The sequence below is a fragment of the Notamacropus eugenii genome, chromosome 1 (assembly GCF_028372415.1).
Source record: "Notamacropus eugenii isolate mMacEug1 chromosome 1, mMacEug1.pri_v2, whole genome shotgun sequence".
In the NCBI taxonomy this organism is placed as follows: domain Eukaryota; kingdom Metazoa; phylum Chordata; class Mammalia; order Diprotodontia; family Macropodidae; genus Notamacropus; species Notamacropus eugenii.
The window spans coordinates 481,409,999-481,424,155 of NC_092872.1; the positions used below are offsets into that span (position 1 = coordinate 481,409,999).

General features: G+C 41.4%; 1 protein-coding gene across 3 annotated transcripts in view; it reads left to right on the plus strand.

Moving 5' to 3' along the window:
• The first annotated feature begins 3,294 nt into the window (after positions 1-3,294).
• USP20 (ubiquitin specific peptidase 20) overlaps positions 3,295-14,157 on the plus strand; it is a 49,634-nt gene continuing 38,771 nt past the window's right edge. For 2 of the 3 annotated variants that reach the window (XM_072632686.1, XM_072632688.1), the window contains exon 1: positions 3,295-3,427. The gene's annotated coding sequence lies outside the window, so the exon portion shown is untranslated. Of the gene's footprint in view, positions 3,428-5,702; positions 5,725-14,157 lie in introns of those variants that run through there. The other variant, XM_072632687.1, reaches the window with a different exon arrangement.

A 14,157-nucleotide genomic window follows, 5' to 3' on the forward strand; every position in this document is an offset into this window, starting at 1 on the left:
TTCAGATCTTCCACTAGCAAGTTATCCCAATTTTAATGGAGTCACAGTCCTCATTTACCCTCCCTAGATATGCTTTTCAGTTGCTTATAATGTATACACCAATGCTGATTGGTTTTTTGTCATACCTTTGAACTGCCAGTGTTGGCTGGTGTCTGGGAAATGGATTGGTTTTTTCCTTTGGAAGGGTAAAGCTTGACCTGCCCTGGGCGTATTACAGTATATCATACCAAGCCTGAAAGGTAGATGGCACCAGGTAGTTCCACGTAGGTGTCTTTAAATACAACTGTATTTGTAGGCATCAAGGACTGGAAATCTTGTCTCACAACCATTGTTTTGGTCATTGCTTAGCTAAGTACCCCTCCAAAGATTCTGAACTTATACTCTGGCTGTGACCTAGGCCCCTGTGCACTAACTATACCCTTCTAGGAAGAATTGAGTGGATAACCTGCATCATAAGCTATGACTGAATGAAAGATTGGCACCTTTGGTTTAGTTAGCACAAATTAGAAGACCTGGGTTTGAATTCTGACTGCCACTTTTTTGCTTTGTGATCTTAAATCACTTAAAGCTGATGTTTCTGTTTCCTCATCTGTAAAATGGGACTGATAACTGTATTTATTACCTACCTCACAGGGATTTTGTGAGAATTGAATAAGGCCATGGCTGTAGACAATGGATATAAAAGCATTTTATAAACCACCAAGTGTTACTTTAATTTCAACTTTTGTTACTATGAATTTAGATTTAATAAATGTTTTTTAGATTGAGTGGTGAGAATATTTTGATCTTTTTGTTTTGTTTTAGGAGGAATGTTTAGTTCTGGTTTGAACTGGTTTGCTAGCTATTTGCTTAAAAAAAAACCTTTAGTTTAGGTTTGAGATCAGTAAAATTAATATTTGTGTTAGGCAATTAGTATTTGTGGTTCAGCAAATTGGTACCATTTGTTCTAATTCCTAGTTTGATTGGTGGTGCAGTGGAAAGATCACCAGATCTGGGTTCTGCCACTAACTTTCAGTGTGACTGTGGGCATGCCACTGTCCTACTCTAGCCCTCAGTTTTCCCAAGATGAACAGGTTAGACTAGATTATGTATCATCATCAGCTTTCCAGCTCTAAAAAACCACACATCTAAGTCCCCGTTTAAAAGTCACTTAATTCACACTTCTCTATAGAAGAGGTATCTGACACCACACACAGGCAGCATGTGTGCAGCCCCCAACATTCCCCAAAACATTGGAACAAGATGAAAATGTAATTGGAAAATATTTAATAAGACAATGAGATGTGGTTTCCTAAGTCAGTATATGGCCTCCAACGATCCTGATATTTGGTTTAATGATCTGGTTTCTGTTTGAGTTTGACACCACTGCTCTAGTATATGTATGATAATTAAGCTAGCATTGATATAGCTCTTTAAAGTTTGCAAAGTACTTTACATATATTTTACTTTATCCTCACAACAGCCTTGGGAAGTAGCTGCCATTATTATCCCCATTTTATAAATGAGGAAACTTGAGGCAGATAGGTTAAGTGACTTGCCCTGGGTCAAACAGCCAGAAAATGGCCAAAATAGAACTCCAGTCCTCCTGATTTCAGTCTAGAGCTTTATCCCCTGCACCACTTAGTTGTCTAGGAATGCCTCCTGTGTGTGTTGTTTTTTAACCAGGCCTTGTTGATTTCTCCTACCCCTATCCAGTCCTCCACAATGTATGAAAACCCTGTCTTATCAAATCACTGTTTCTTGTGCAGGACAGTAATGTCAGGTGCTATAAGGTTTTATAAGTACTAGTTATGGTCCCTACTCTCAAGAAGCTTACATTTAGTTGAGGAGTCTAGATCATTACAAGTGAAATCATTCAATTAACTAGTATTTATTGAGTGCCAACTGTGTGCTAATCATAATCACTGAAGATGGAACAAGGACTGATCTGTACCTCCAATGACCTTACATGTTAGGGATCTAAGGGGTAGAAATAACAGCTACAATATTAACAGACGTTTGTTTATTATACTGCTTTACGAAGCACTTTCATTACAATAACTCATAACTAATGCAAATTAAAACATCCCCTGCCTTTCTTAGATTGTTGTTTGTCTCTTTTTGTTCCAGGCATCTTTGACAGTGCCTTGAAGCAATAGATATTTGATAAGTGTTTGCTGAATGGTGTGTAAAAATATAAATATTCATGTTGAGTGTAACAGTAAAAATATTTAAATACTAGTTCAAAACAACACAGGATGCCATAAGGTCGTAACTGATTGTGCAGCCAATTATATAGCCAATAAATGCCACTGGGAGCCAGCCATCACTGAGAACTGGGCTGGGCTGTCCTTGAAGGAGGCTTGGAGGAGATGGGGCTAGAGCCAGGTCTGGAAGCTTAGGCAAGAAAGGAGTCTTGCTTGCTTTTTCTCTTGTGGTCCTGTGCGACTACCCCAGCTCCCCCTGGATTTCTAAGGCTTATGTGCCCCGTCAACACCTCCACCCTCTCCCCGCAAAAAAGGCTATATATACCGCCTAATAGAATGCAAGTTCCTTAAGGACACAGACTGTGTCTTTTGGGGTAGAGGGGCAGTCTTTGTCTCCCACACGACTCGGAGGTAATGGGTGCAAGTTTCCTCCTACAGAACACTGAGTTATTGACAGCTGACACTGGTTTGCTCTCAAGGAGATGGCAGTCCATAGGAGAAAGGACAGGACAGATGTTTGGTGATAAAGGCGATGGTGCTTTTTCTTTTTTAAAAAAAGGTTTTACTGATTCTCTTTCAAAAAACAAAAGTCACTGTCACTTTACAGTGATCCCACCCACCCACCGCACAGTCTTCTCTAACAAGTAAAACCTGCGTGCAAAACACATCTTTCCGCCCCCCACCCCCCACCCCGCTCCCCCCACGTTGGCCGGGTCTAAAGAATTCTTGGTACGGCTCCTGTAGGCCCCCATCTCCGCAGGCAGGCTGAGCACGGTCCCCTTCCCAGGAGGCTATAACCGGGGCACTGGGGGAGAGGGCCTCCCCAGTGAGCCCCAGGAGACCCCGCCTCCTGGGCTCCGAGCTGGGACGCCTGCGGGCCCCGCCTCCACCTGGGCCTAGGAGCGGCTTGGCTTCCCCAGCCCACGCCCCGGGCTCGTTCGCTCGTGGCCTCTCTCTCCGGGTGGGAGGCCCTTCCCCGGCGCCCCCTGCCCCTGCTCGGTGCGCGGACCAGCCCGGCGCGGCCCCCTCCTGCCCCAGCCCTCCTCTCTACCTGTCCCCCCGCCCCCTTCCCTCCCTCTCTGCCCGCGAGTCCGCTCCCCCACCCCGGGCGTAGTCCCGGACCCCCGGCCTCGGCAGGAAGGCGGGAGGAGACCCCAGGCCCTGGGGTGCCGAAGCCGCAGCCCGAGCCCGAGAGAGGAGAGGCGGAGACCGAGGAGGGCGAGGACCCGAGGAGGGGGCCGGTGAGCGGTCAGGGGCCCGGTTCTGCCGTTGGGGAGCCTGGGGGCCTGGCCCCGGAGTTTAGCCCACCCGAGCTTAAGGAATTGACTGGAGATGGGCGGGGGAAGGTTCGAGGGAGAGGGGGAATGAAAGGATGGGGGAGGGAGAACCAGACCCACCAACTAAGAGGGGAGAGTTGGGTAGAGGGCGAAGGTTAAGAGAGGGAAAGTGGGAGGACTCGGGGAGAGTTAAAGGGGGATGGGACAGGGCTAAGAGAGAAAAGGGAGAACGGGGGAGGGTGGCGAAGGTGAGGCCAGCTTAGAGAGGTCCGGGAGTGAGACTAGGGGAGGAGCAGGAGAGGGTTCAAGGAAAGGGGGCTTGTGGATAGATCGAGGCCGGTCAGGGACCTCTCCCCCGCCTCCACCAGATAAGGAGGAGAAGTTTGGTCAGTAAAACCTCGGAGGAAATTTTGAGGTGGGGGGTGATGAAGGTTAATAGGAACCAGCATCTTTTGAAGACAGAATTAAGGGAATAAAAGGGAGTCAAACAAGGCATGGTGGGGGGAAGCGAGGGGGAATGGTTTAGAAGGAAGCCTGCAGTTGTGTTGGAAAGGGGATGGAGTGCATTGGTAACTCAGAAGAATTAGAAGATGAGGACTGAAAGCAGAGGGGTGACAGTGGTCGACAAATGTGTGGTGTATGCAAAAACCAGGCAAGAAAACCGAAGGAACTGGTGACTCTAGGCAGAATTAGTTAGGTCAGTTGCCTGGGATGAGAAGCGTTTCCCAAGGGGCTGCTCCGAGCCTCTGTTTAGTTTTTGCTGTGCAGCGACTCCTCTCATTTCAGTGAGCACCAATGGGGCGGGCCCTTGGTTAGTTAAACCTCCTTGCACCCACTTTGCTGCTTTTTTTCTTCATGAGGAGGGAGGTAATTCTGGGATTACAAAGACTGTCATCACAACCACATCACACCACCTGTGTGGACAAGGATGATGCAGCAAAAGGTCCTTGAGAAAATGATGAGTAACCCTGAGAAGCAGCCTGGGCAACAGGCTGCCTGGGCTCTAGTTCCGATGTTGGAATTTGACTCTTGCTCCTAGACGTGCATCCTCCAGACCCTGCTTTTATCAGGGAGTCAAGATGACAGTTGCATTTGATCTCTTCTAAAGAATCATTTATCTTCACCTGCAGCCTCTCTTTTGAAATCTTAATTGTGTAACCTGGCAGCCTCCAAAGGAAGGCTGATTTCATTCTGAAAGCTCAGTGGAAAGCTTTGTACCTTAGTGTATCTGCATCATTCTCTCTCCCTCCCTCTCTCTCTCCCTCTCTCACTCACACCCACACACCCACACATCCACCCCACACACACACTTGCTCTCATTCCCTCTCCCCCATAAGTTTTTTGGTTTTTTGTTTGTCAACTTAGAGGGGGAAAGTGCCGTGTGAATTAGCCAGGAGAGAGAATGCATTTGTGTGTAGAGTAATAATTTAGTTTTTGTATGAATATGAAAAGTGATAGATTACTTATGCTGTAGCAAGATTTGGGGAAAGGCAGGATATCTTTTTTAATTTAAGTTTTAGCAGTGGCTGCTGGAGAAAGAGGGAAGACATAGGAGCTCTGCTTTTTTATCAATTGTAATTTCAACAGGTCCTGAACGAATACCTACTTTGTACATATTCTTTACCAGGCATTCCATTTCTCTGACATTTTTTCAAAGTGTTTCATCATATTGATCATTGACAAACATGCTCCCACTTCTAAGATAAAAATAAAGAATCCTGAACATTTTAAGTTCCTGATAAAAGCTCAATAAGGATTAGTGCAAAGAAGTTGTCAGTTCTCTGGGAAAAGTTGTCCACTGATAATTGGCAGTCTTTGCCTTGTGCTACATTTTTAGGGTTTGCTCATCATTCCTATTAAAGGAGGATTATTTACTTGGCTTCAGAAGCAATTAACTTCAAGCTTAGTTAGTGCTTACTGCAGCCTTGCTTTTCTTTATCTATTTATAGGCAATTCTTTTTGGGTTCCATAGGTCTGGATGTTAGGCCTTGGGGAATCTGGCTCTAATTTCTGCCTTAGTATTGGGTCTTTGCAGGGTCTGTGGTAGAATTCTACATGTGATGTGTCAAGAGAAGAAAGTGTATCATTCATGGGTGAAAAAGGTCTTTGATTGTGAAGTAGTACTCCTCAGCTCAAGGAATCATTTTTTAGCAGGTCTGAACCTGATGAGAGTTCAAGAGCTTTGGGGACATGTGCTTCTAGTGTTTTCCTTTTTCTGTGGGACCTGGACAAAAGGGAAACTAATAGAAGCTATGCTTAAGGTAATTTAATTTTTTTTAACAGACACATTGTAATTTTAATAAATGATTGTTTTAGGAGATGATACAAATTTATCATTTTGTGATGACTGTTTTGTTACAGTGAAAGAAAACCTTGGTAAAAGCCTATGGGAATAAAAGTCCCTTTGGTAGTCAGGAGAAAGAACATACATTTGAATCTACTTTGATTATGAGTATTCCTTGATCTAAAGAAAGACTTGGCTTTTTCCATATAGTATAACTAGGTAAGAGACACTGAATTTCTTCTTTCATACACAGGACATGATATGTCTGGGATATATATAATGTAGAGCATTTTCTCAGAGAGTTAGGAAGTTGGTCTGGAAGCGCTCTTGATTTAAAGCAAAAATATAATCAAAAATTTTTTTTTGCTTTTTTTTTTTTTTTAATCTGACCTCTACTTCAGACTGCAGATTCTAAGTACAGTATAGCTAACCACAAACTTTGGTAATCCTGTGCAGGTCAATGTTTCCTTCCACACTAAATCAAAAGCATTCAGTCTCTTTTCAAAATAACTAGGGGAAGTTTCAATTCCTGATTTCTCGTCTAATTGAGAAAGCAACAACAAAAAAGAATTTATTAAGTTCATGCTAGGAATAAGCTCTCTTTAAGATCATGGCTCAACTACTTCTAATTCTATGGTAGGTTAGAATATGTTGGAACCGACGCAAAGTAAATATCACAGCTATCTAAGAAGAACTAAAGAAAACTTTTTAGATAGTAGCCTACTATTAAATATACTTAAATCTAGAGGTAGGTATGATCATGGCATTAAAGGAGTCATCAAAGTTCTGATACGCTACTAATACAAAACATTAACACTGTATATTAATAATAATGGTATTAATGATGGCTACCATTTACATAGCATTTCAGGTTTTCAGAGCACTTTACAAATATTTTATCCTTACAACAAAAGTAGGTGCTGTTAATATCCCCAGTCTACAGGTGGAGAAACTGAGGCAGACAGAAGTTAAGTCACTTGTCTAGGGTCACTCAGGTAATAAATATCTGAGGCCATATTTGAACTAAGGTCTTCACTTGACTCTAGGTTCAGTGCTCTATTCACTGAGCTCTCTAACTGCCTCTAACCATTTACTGGCTCAAGTCAGAAATTAATGAGGGAAATTCCAATTAATTTGGGGGGACACTTAGCAGTGTTGTGCAGATTTAATCCATCTTTACTGTGTTTCCTAATTTATTTACCCTACTATTGTGTAATAAGTATACTAGCTTGTAATAGTATGTAATTGTTAACTGCTTAAAAATCATAGTTTATGATTTTTTTTCTTTTTCTGAGTTTCACCCTCTGCCAAGGTCGATTGCCTGTGTAAGTTATAAGACTGTATATATGACTGTGAAAAATATTGATCACTGACAAACATTGAACAACTGAGCAAGGTATTTTTTGGGTTAGTTGGTTGGTTGTTCTTGGGGTGCTCAAAAAACCTAAAATGACATTACTATGGGGCCAAGGTCCAGGATGTCCAGCTGATCAGACCAGTATGAACTTGGAAGGCTCTGCCAAGGGTTCAGTATAAATAGTCCATAAGAACATTTGGAGTGAATATGTCTCTAAATTTGCACAATGTGTCGGGTAGAACAAGCCACAATCAGCAAAGGACCTGGTATACTTTTCGAGAAAATAGAGGCCACTCATTGAGGATTTCCTCTTCTCCCTCTCCATCCCTTACAATCCTTCCTTATCTTCTCTTAGTTTTTCCTTCACTCTCTCAAAGATGGGTACCTTCCTAAAGCTAATCTCTCCTCCTGTGCTTTTGATCCTATCTCCAGTCTCTTCCTGGAGTTTTTCCCTTCATCTCTCCTGATCTTTCTTTTGTCTTTCTATGCATGGTCTCTTTCTTCATGTCTAAAAACATGTCCCATACTTAAATAACCTTTGCTTGATTCTGTTGTGCCCTTGAACAACATATCATCCTATATCTCTACTTCTTTCTCACCCCAAATCCTGAAAGGGGTCACTTAATTGCCTCCAGTTCCATACCTCCCATTCAGCTGTCAGTCCCTTTACAACTCCTGATTCTATCCTCTTTAAGATGACCAACAGTTTCTTACCTGCCAGATCCATTGACCTTTTCTCAGCTTTGTCTTTGGCCTCTTGAAGCCTCTGCTTCTCTCCTTTGACAGTCTCTACTCCCTCAGCTTCCATGATATTTTTCTCTCTTAGTTTCCTATCATTGTTTTTGAACAGATCGATGATTTCATTGGCATAAGGAGAATTAGGTAGGGGATTTTTCAAAGCTGATATTTGGATTTTATAATCATCAGTACTAAGAATGCCACTTCACATAAACATGTGGTACAAAATGACACAAGTATGTTTAGGGCCATATCAGAAATTGTTGGAAATTCTGTCCTACTCCCAAACCAAAATTCATTTAACAATATTTTAGGAAACTCAAGTTTTAACTGTGTCACTTGATAACTTGGCAAATTCTTCCTGCACTTTTAGCAGCAGATGACTGATGTTTTTTATTTCAATTGAGTATGGTTTATGAACTCATTTTAGATTTTTGCATCAAAATTTGAAGGGAAATTTTTCTGAAATTGTGTCTCCAGGCACTTCAGATGATCAGTTATAACTCTTACAATTGAATCTTTGGGAAGGTTATTTTCGATTATAAAATCATCTGTAGCTGTAAACATTTCTAAAGAACCATTTTCTACCGTATTCCATATAGTAACTTTTTTGTAAAACTTTCAATTTTATCTTTTAACATAAATATGTTACAGTTTCAGTATTGTGTTTCTGTAAGAGCAGAAAGCTTTTTACAAACAGTAAAAACACTGCAATTCATAACATTCAGTAGTCTCAAATCTGAGCTGAGGTGTTCCTGGCAGCATTTGTCGGCATTTCGTGGTGCGATGGCATGCTTAATGCAAAGTTGCACACGTTATGTGTTCAGAAACAAGGCTGCGGTGAAGTTTCGAGGTGCAGTACTTCCAAGAATTTCCAGAAACACTTCAGATTCATTATGAATTTGATTTGAAATTAATTTTTGGTTGTTGTACATTCAGAAACCTTTTACCATTACTAAATTTTTGCAACCCCCTCATTCAGTTACACAACTCCAGATGGGATCACAACCCACAGCGCTTCACCAAACTATATTCCTTCTTTTTTTCCTGCCTTTCTGACCTTTCCTCAGTATCATTTAGATGGAACGTTATCCTCCTCTCCACTAAATGTGGGCAGCCCTTAAGAGCTAGTCCTCTAGTCCAGACCTGCACAACTTGGCAGGAGGTAGGGATCAAAATTAAAATAGGCTAAACTTCTTCAGGCTACAGATAAGATAGACCGATGGTGGTTGGTTGCCACCAGTCACATGACAAACTGGAGAATGTAGTGGCAACTCTACATTTTTTTCAGCAACAAGAAATCCTTTGTTGGGCATATGTGGTTCAGGCCTTCTCTAGTCTTTTCTTTAGCTATCCTCCAGTCTTCTTTTTTCCTGTGATTGCCTCTGCTTGCAAGAGTTTGATGATTATTTCTATGCAGGTGAATCCCCAAATTATATATCTCTCCTTTATCTTTCTCCTGGAATATTACGCGTGTGTTGGATGTTTTCATCTGGGTGTCCTATAAGTATCTCAAGTGGTAATGGAGCATATATTTGGAACAAGGGCATCTTAGTAATCATTTAAGTTCAGCCCCTTCAATTTACACATGAAGAAACTGAGGTTAAAAGAAATGATGTGATTTGCCTAAACTATAGTGAGTGGCAGTGTTGAGATTTGAGCATGGATCCTCTGACTGTACCATGTCTTTTCTGCCAAACTACTTCTTCCTGATTTTTATTTCTGTCCAGAGTACCACCATTTTCTTAGACACCCAGGTTTGAAACCTTGGGTCATGCTTGACTCTTTCCTCTTCAGTTCCCATATTCAATCAGTTTCCAAGTCTTGTCATTCTTTTTGTACAACATCTCTCACACCTAGCTTCTGTAGATTTACCTAGTCTCAACTCTAGGCCTTCACCACCTCTTGCCTGAATTATTGCAATAACCTCCCAGTTGTTTTTTCTGCCTGTAGTCATTCCCCACTCTAATCCATTCTTCACACAAGTGCCAGATTGACATCCCCTAAACAGATCTGACACTTCCCTAATCAAAAATCTTCAATAGTTCTTTATTGCATCTAGGTTAAAAGATGAACTCCTCAGCCTAGCATTTGAAGCCCTTCATAATATGACTTCCATCTGTATTCCTATTCTTATTTCCTATTCTTGCCCTTCTTGTATTCACCAGTCCAATAAGAATAGATTACTGATTGTTCTTCATACCATGACATCCTCTTCTCTCACTTTTGCACAAGTGATCTCCTGTGTGGAGGAACTCAATCACTCCTCAACTTCAACTCTTAGAATCCCTAGCTTCCTTAAGAGCAGGGCTTCTTAAATTTTTTTTCACTCAGGACCCCTTCAGTGCTTCTTAAACTGTGAGTTTAAACCCACAGTTTGGTGCTTCCTCCTACGTAAAACCTTTTGTGTCCTTCCCATTTATGCCGCAGCACTCTCTCAGCTTTGAAATAGTTTTGGGTAAATTTTGTTTTTTTGTTTTTCTAGTGCACATGTTATATCTTCCAGGAAAATGTAAGTTCCCAAGAGGGGGAAAAAGTGTTTTCTTTTTCATCTTTGCATACCCAACACCGTGCCTGGCACTCAGTACTTAATAAATGTTGGTTGACTTATTGACTTTTCCTGAAGTAGTTAAAGGTATAAGTTGGGAAGAGAGGCCATTCAGTAATGCATATATGTTAAATGAGTGTGGTGGCCTCTGGGGAGAGGCTTAAAAATATTGCTTACTCTACTTTAGAGGGTGGAAAGATTGGGAATTTCAAACTTTGAAGCCAATCATTGTCCTATGATTTGTGAATTCAGTTTAAATACTGTTCCCTTCTAACTGCCACTCCCTTTTCAAACAGTTCTTTAATAGGAACTCTAGCCCTCTTGGGGAATTGCAGAAGGGGTGGATGGAATTGATTGTAGCCACAATCTGGAGCCGCAAAAACTTTGAAGGGTGAAGTAGGTTATAATAGGTTTGTTTTGCTAGAGACTTAGGAAATTCCAAAGGATAGCCTCTTGAAACCAACTGTGGTTGATGAGCCAGGACGGAATGCTTGATAAATAGCCAAGCCCATCCTAACTGAAGGGATGTGAGGCTGGACCAGAGAGGGAAAAGACGAAGAGAATAGCATTTCTGTGCCAAGGCTATCAGCTACCTCTCTGAATCCACATACCCTTTAGTAGCCTCTGTCCAATTCTTCTCTTAATAAGTCTAAAGGAATCCGGAGAAGTCCAGCGGACAAATAACCTTGCTTGCTTAGCCCTGGAGAAATTTCAAGGCTGAGCAGGTTCTAGCTGTCAGAAAAGCCTACTAGAGGTGTTGGCAGTGTGCCCAATCTACCTGCAAAATAAGAGAAATTAATCCTAGAAATTAGAGGTCTGTTTATTGTTTGAATGCTCCAGTTTGTGTGGCAAACAACTTCTGATGGAACTCCTTCCGCTAACACAGGCATCAAATCTCAATCTCTATTAGTTTTAGAGAGTTATATGAGGTAGATAAAAGTGAAATGACTCACTCAGGGTCATGTAGCTAGTAAATGTAGAAAGGAAATTTGAATCTAGTTTCTCCTGATTCCAAGCTACTCTAGAATAGAATTACTTAACCAGGAGTCTGTGAACTGGTTTTTGCTTTTTTTTTTTTTTTAAAGTTTTGATAGCTATATTTAGATATAATTAGTTTCCTTTCAGACCAATATATTCTATTCCATGCATTGAAAAGCATGACCCTGAGGAGGGGGTCTACCAGCTTCCCCAGACTGGTCCATAACACAAAAAGATTAAGAACCTCAGCTCTGGAGTAACATTTTTTTTTTTAAATCACTGCAAGTCTAGTCTGATGGATGTTTGCTAAATATTCATCCTCCTATGTTAGAGGAATCTTAATTTTTTTCATTACGCATAGATCTGGTAAACCATGCAGTGAGGTAGCAAAGTGGATGGTGCCCTTCCTTGACTTGAAGTCAGAAAAACTTGAGTCCTGTTGAGTCCTGTTACAGATGAGCTACCTGACTATGGTGAAGGTCACTTAGCCTCTCTAAGCCTCAACTTATCTTTCTTTTTTTTTTTTTTTTTTATAATTAATTTATTTAACTTTTAACATTCATTTTCACAAAATTTTGGGTTGCAAATTTTCTCCCCTTTTATCCCCTCCCCCCCCAAACACCAAGCATTCTAATTGCCCCTATGACCAATCTGCTCTCTCTTCTATCATCCCTCTCTGCCCTTGTCTCCATCTTCTCTTTTGTCCTGTAGGGCCAGATAGCTTTCTATACCCCTTTACCTGTATTTCTTATTTCCTAGTGGCAAGAACATTACTCGACAGCTGATCCTAACACTTTGAGTTCCAACTTCTCCTCCTCCCTCCCTCCCCACCCCTTCCCTTTGGAAGGCAAGCAATTCAATATAGGCCATATCTGTGTAGTTTTGCAAATGACTTCCATAATAGTTGTGTTGTATAGGACTAACTATATTTCCCTCCATCCTATCCTGTCCCCCATTACTTCTATTCTCTTTTGATCCTATCCCTCCCCATGAATGTCGACCTCGAATTGCACTCTCCTCCTCATGCCCTCCCTTCTATCATCCCCCCCACCCTGCTTGTCCCCTTATCCCCCACTTTCCTGTATTGTGAGATAGGTTTTCCTACCAAAATGAGTGTGCATTTTATTCTTTCCTTTAGTGGAATGTGATGAGAGTAGACTTCATGTTTTTCTCTCACCTCCCCTCTTTATCCCTCCACTAATGAGTCTTTTGATTGCCTCTTTTATGAGAGATAATTTGCCCCATTCAATTTCTCCCTTTTTCCTCCCAATATATTTCTCTCTCACTGCTTGATTTCATTTTTTTTTTAAGATATGATCCCATCCTATTCAATTCACTCTGTGCACTCTGTCTCTATGTATGTGAGCGTGTGTGCATGTGTAATCCCACCCAGTACCCAGATACTGAAATGTTTCAAGAGTTACAAATATTGTCTTTCCATGTAGGAATGTAAACAGTTCAGCTTTAGTAAGTCCCTTATGACTTCACTTTGCTGTTCACCTTTTCATGGTTCTCTTCATTCTTGTGTTTGAAAGTCAAATTTTCTTTTTAGCTCTGGTCTTTTCATCAAGAATACTTGAAAATCCTCTATTTCATTGAAAGACCATTTTTTCCCCTGAAGTATTATAGTCAGTTTTGCTGGGTAGGTGATTCTTGGTTTTAGTCCTAGTTCCTTTGACTTCTGGAATATCCTATTCCATGCCCTTCGATCCCTTAATGTAGAGGCTGCTAGATCTTGTGTTATCCTGATTGTATTTCCATAATACTTGAATTGTTTCTTTCTAGCTGCCTGCAGTATTTTCTCCTTGACCTGGGAACTCTGGAATTTGGCCACAATGTTCCTAGGAGTTTCTCTTTTTGGATCTCTTTCAGGCGGTGTTCTGTGGATTCCTTGAATATTTATTTTGCCCTGTGGTTCTAGAATCTCAGGGCAGTTTTCCTTGATAATTTCATGAAAGATGATGTCTAAGCTCTTCTTTTGATCATGGCTTTCAGGTAGTCCCATAATTTTTAAATTGTCTCTCCTGGATCTATTTTCCAGGTCTGTTGTTTTTCCAATGAGATATTTCACATTATCTTCCATTTTTCCATTCTTCTCTCTTTGTTCTGTGATTTCTTGGTTTTGCATAAAGTCATTAGCCTCCATCTGTGCCATTCTAATTTTGAAAGAACTATTTTCTTCAGTGAGCTTTTGAATCTCCTTTTCCATTTGGCTAATTCTGCTTTTGAAAACATTCTTCTCCTCATTGGCTTTTTGAACCTCTTTTGCCAATTGAGTTAGGCTCGTTTTCAAGGTGTTAATTTCTGCAACATTTTTTTGGGTCTCCCTTAGCAGGGAGCTGATCTGCTGTTCATGCTTTGACTTCATGTCTCTCATTTCTCTTCCCAGCTTTTCCTCTACCTCTCTAACTTGATTTTCAAAATTCTTTTTGAGCTCTTCCATGGCCTGAGCCCATTGGGTGGGCTGGGACACAGAAGCCTTGATTTCTGTGTCTTTGCCTGATTGTAAGCATTGTTCTTCCTCATCAGAAAGGAAGGGAGGAAATGCCTGTTCACCAAGAAAGTAACCTTCTATAGTCTTATTTCTTTTCCCTTTTCTGGGCATTTTCCCAGCCAGTGACTTGACCTCTGAATATTCTCCTCACACCCACCTCGCCTCCTGATCTTCCCAGCCAGCGTTTGGGGTGTGAGATTCAAATGCTGCTTCCAGCCTCAGGGCTTTTGGCGGGGGCAGGGCTGCTATTCAGTATGAGATTATGTTCTTGTGCTGAGGTCGGGGCAGGGCCACC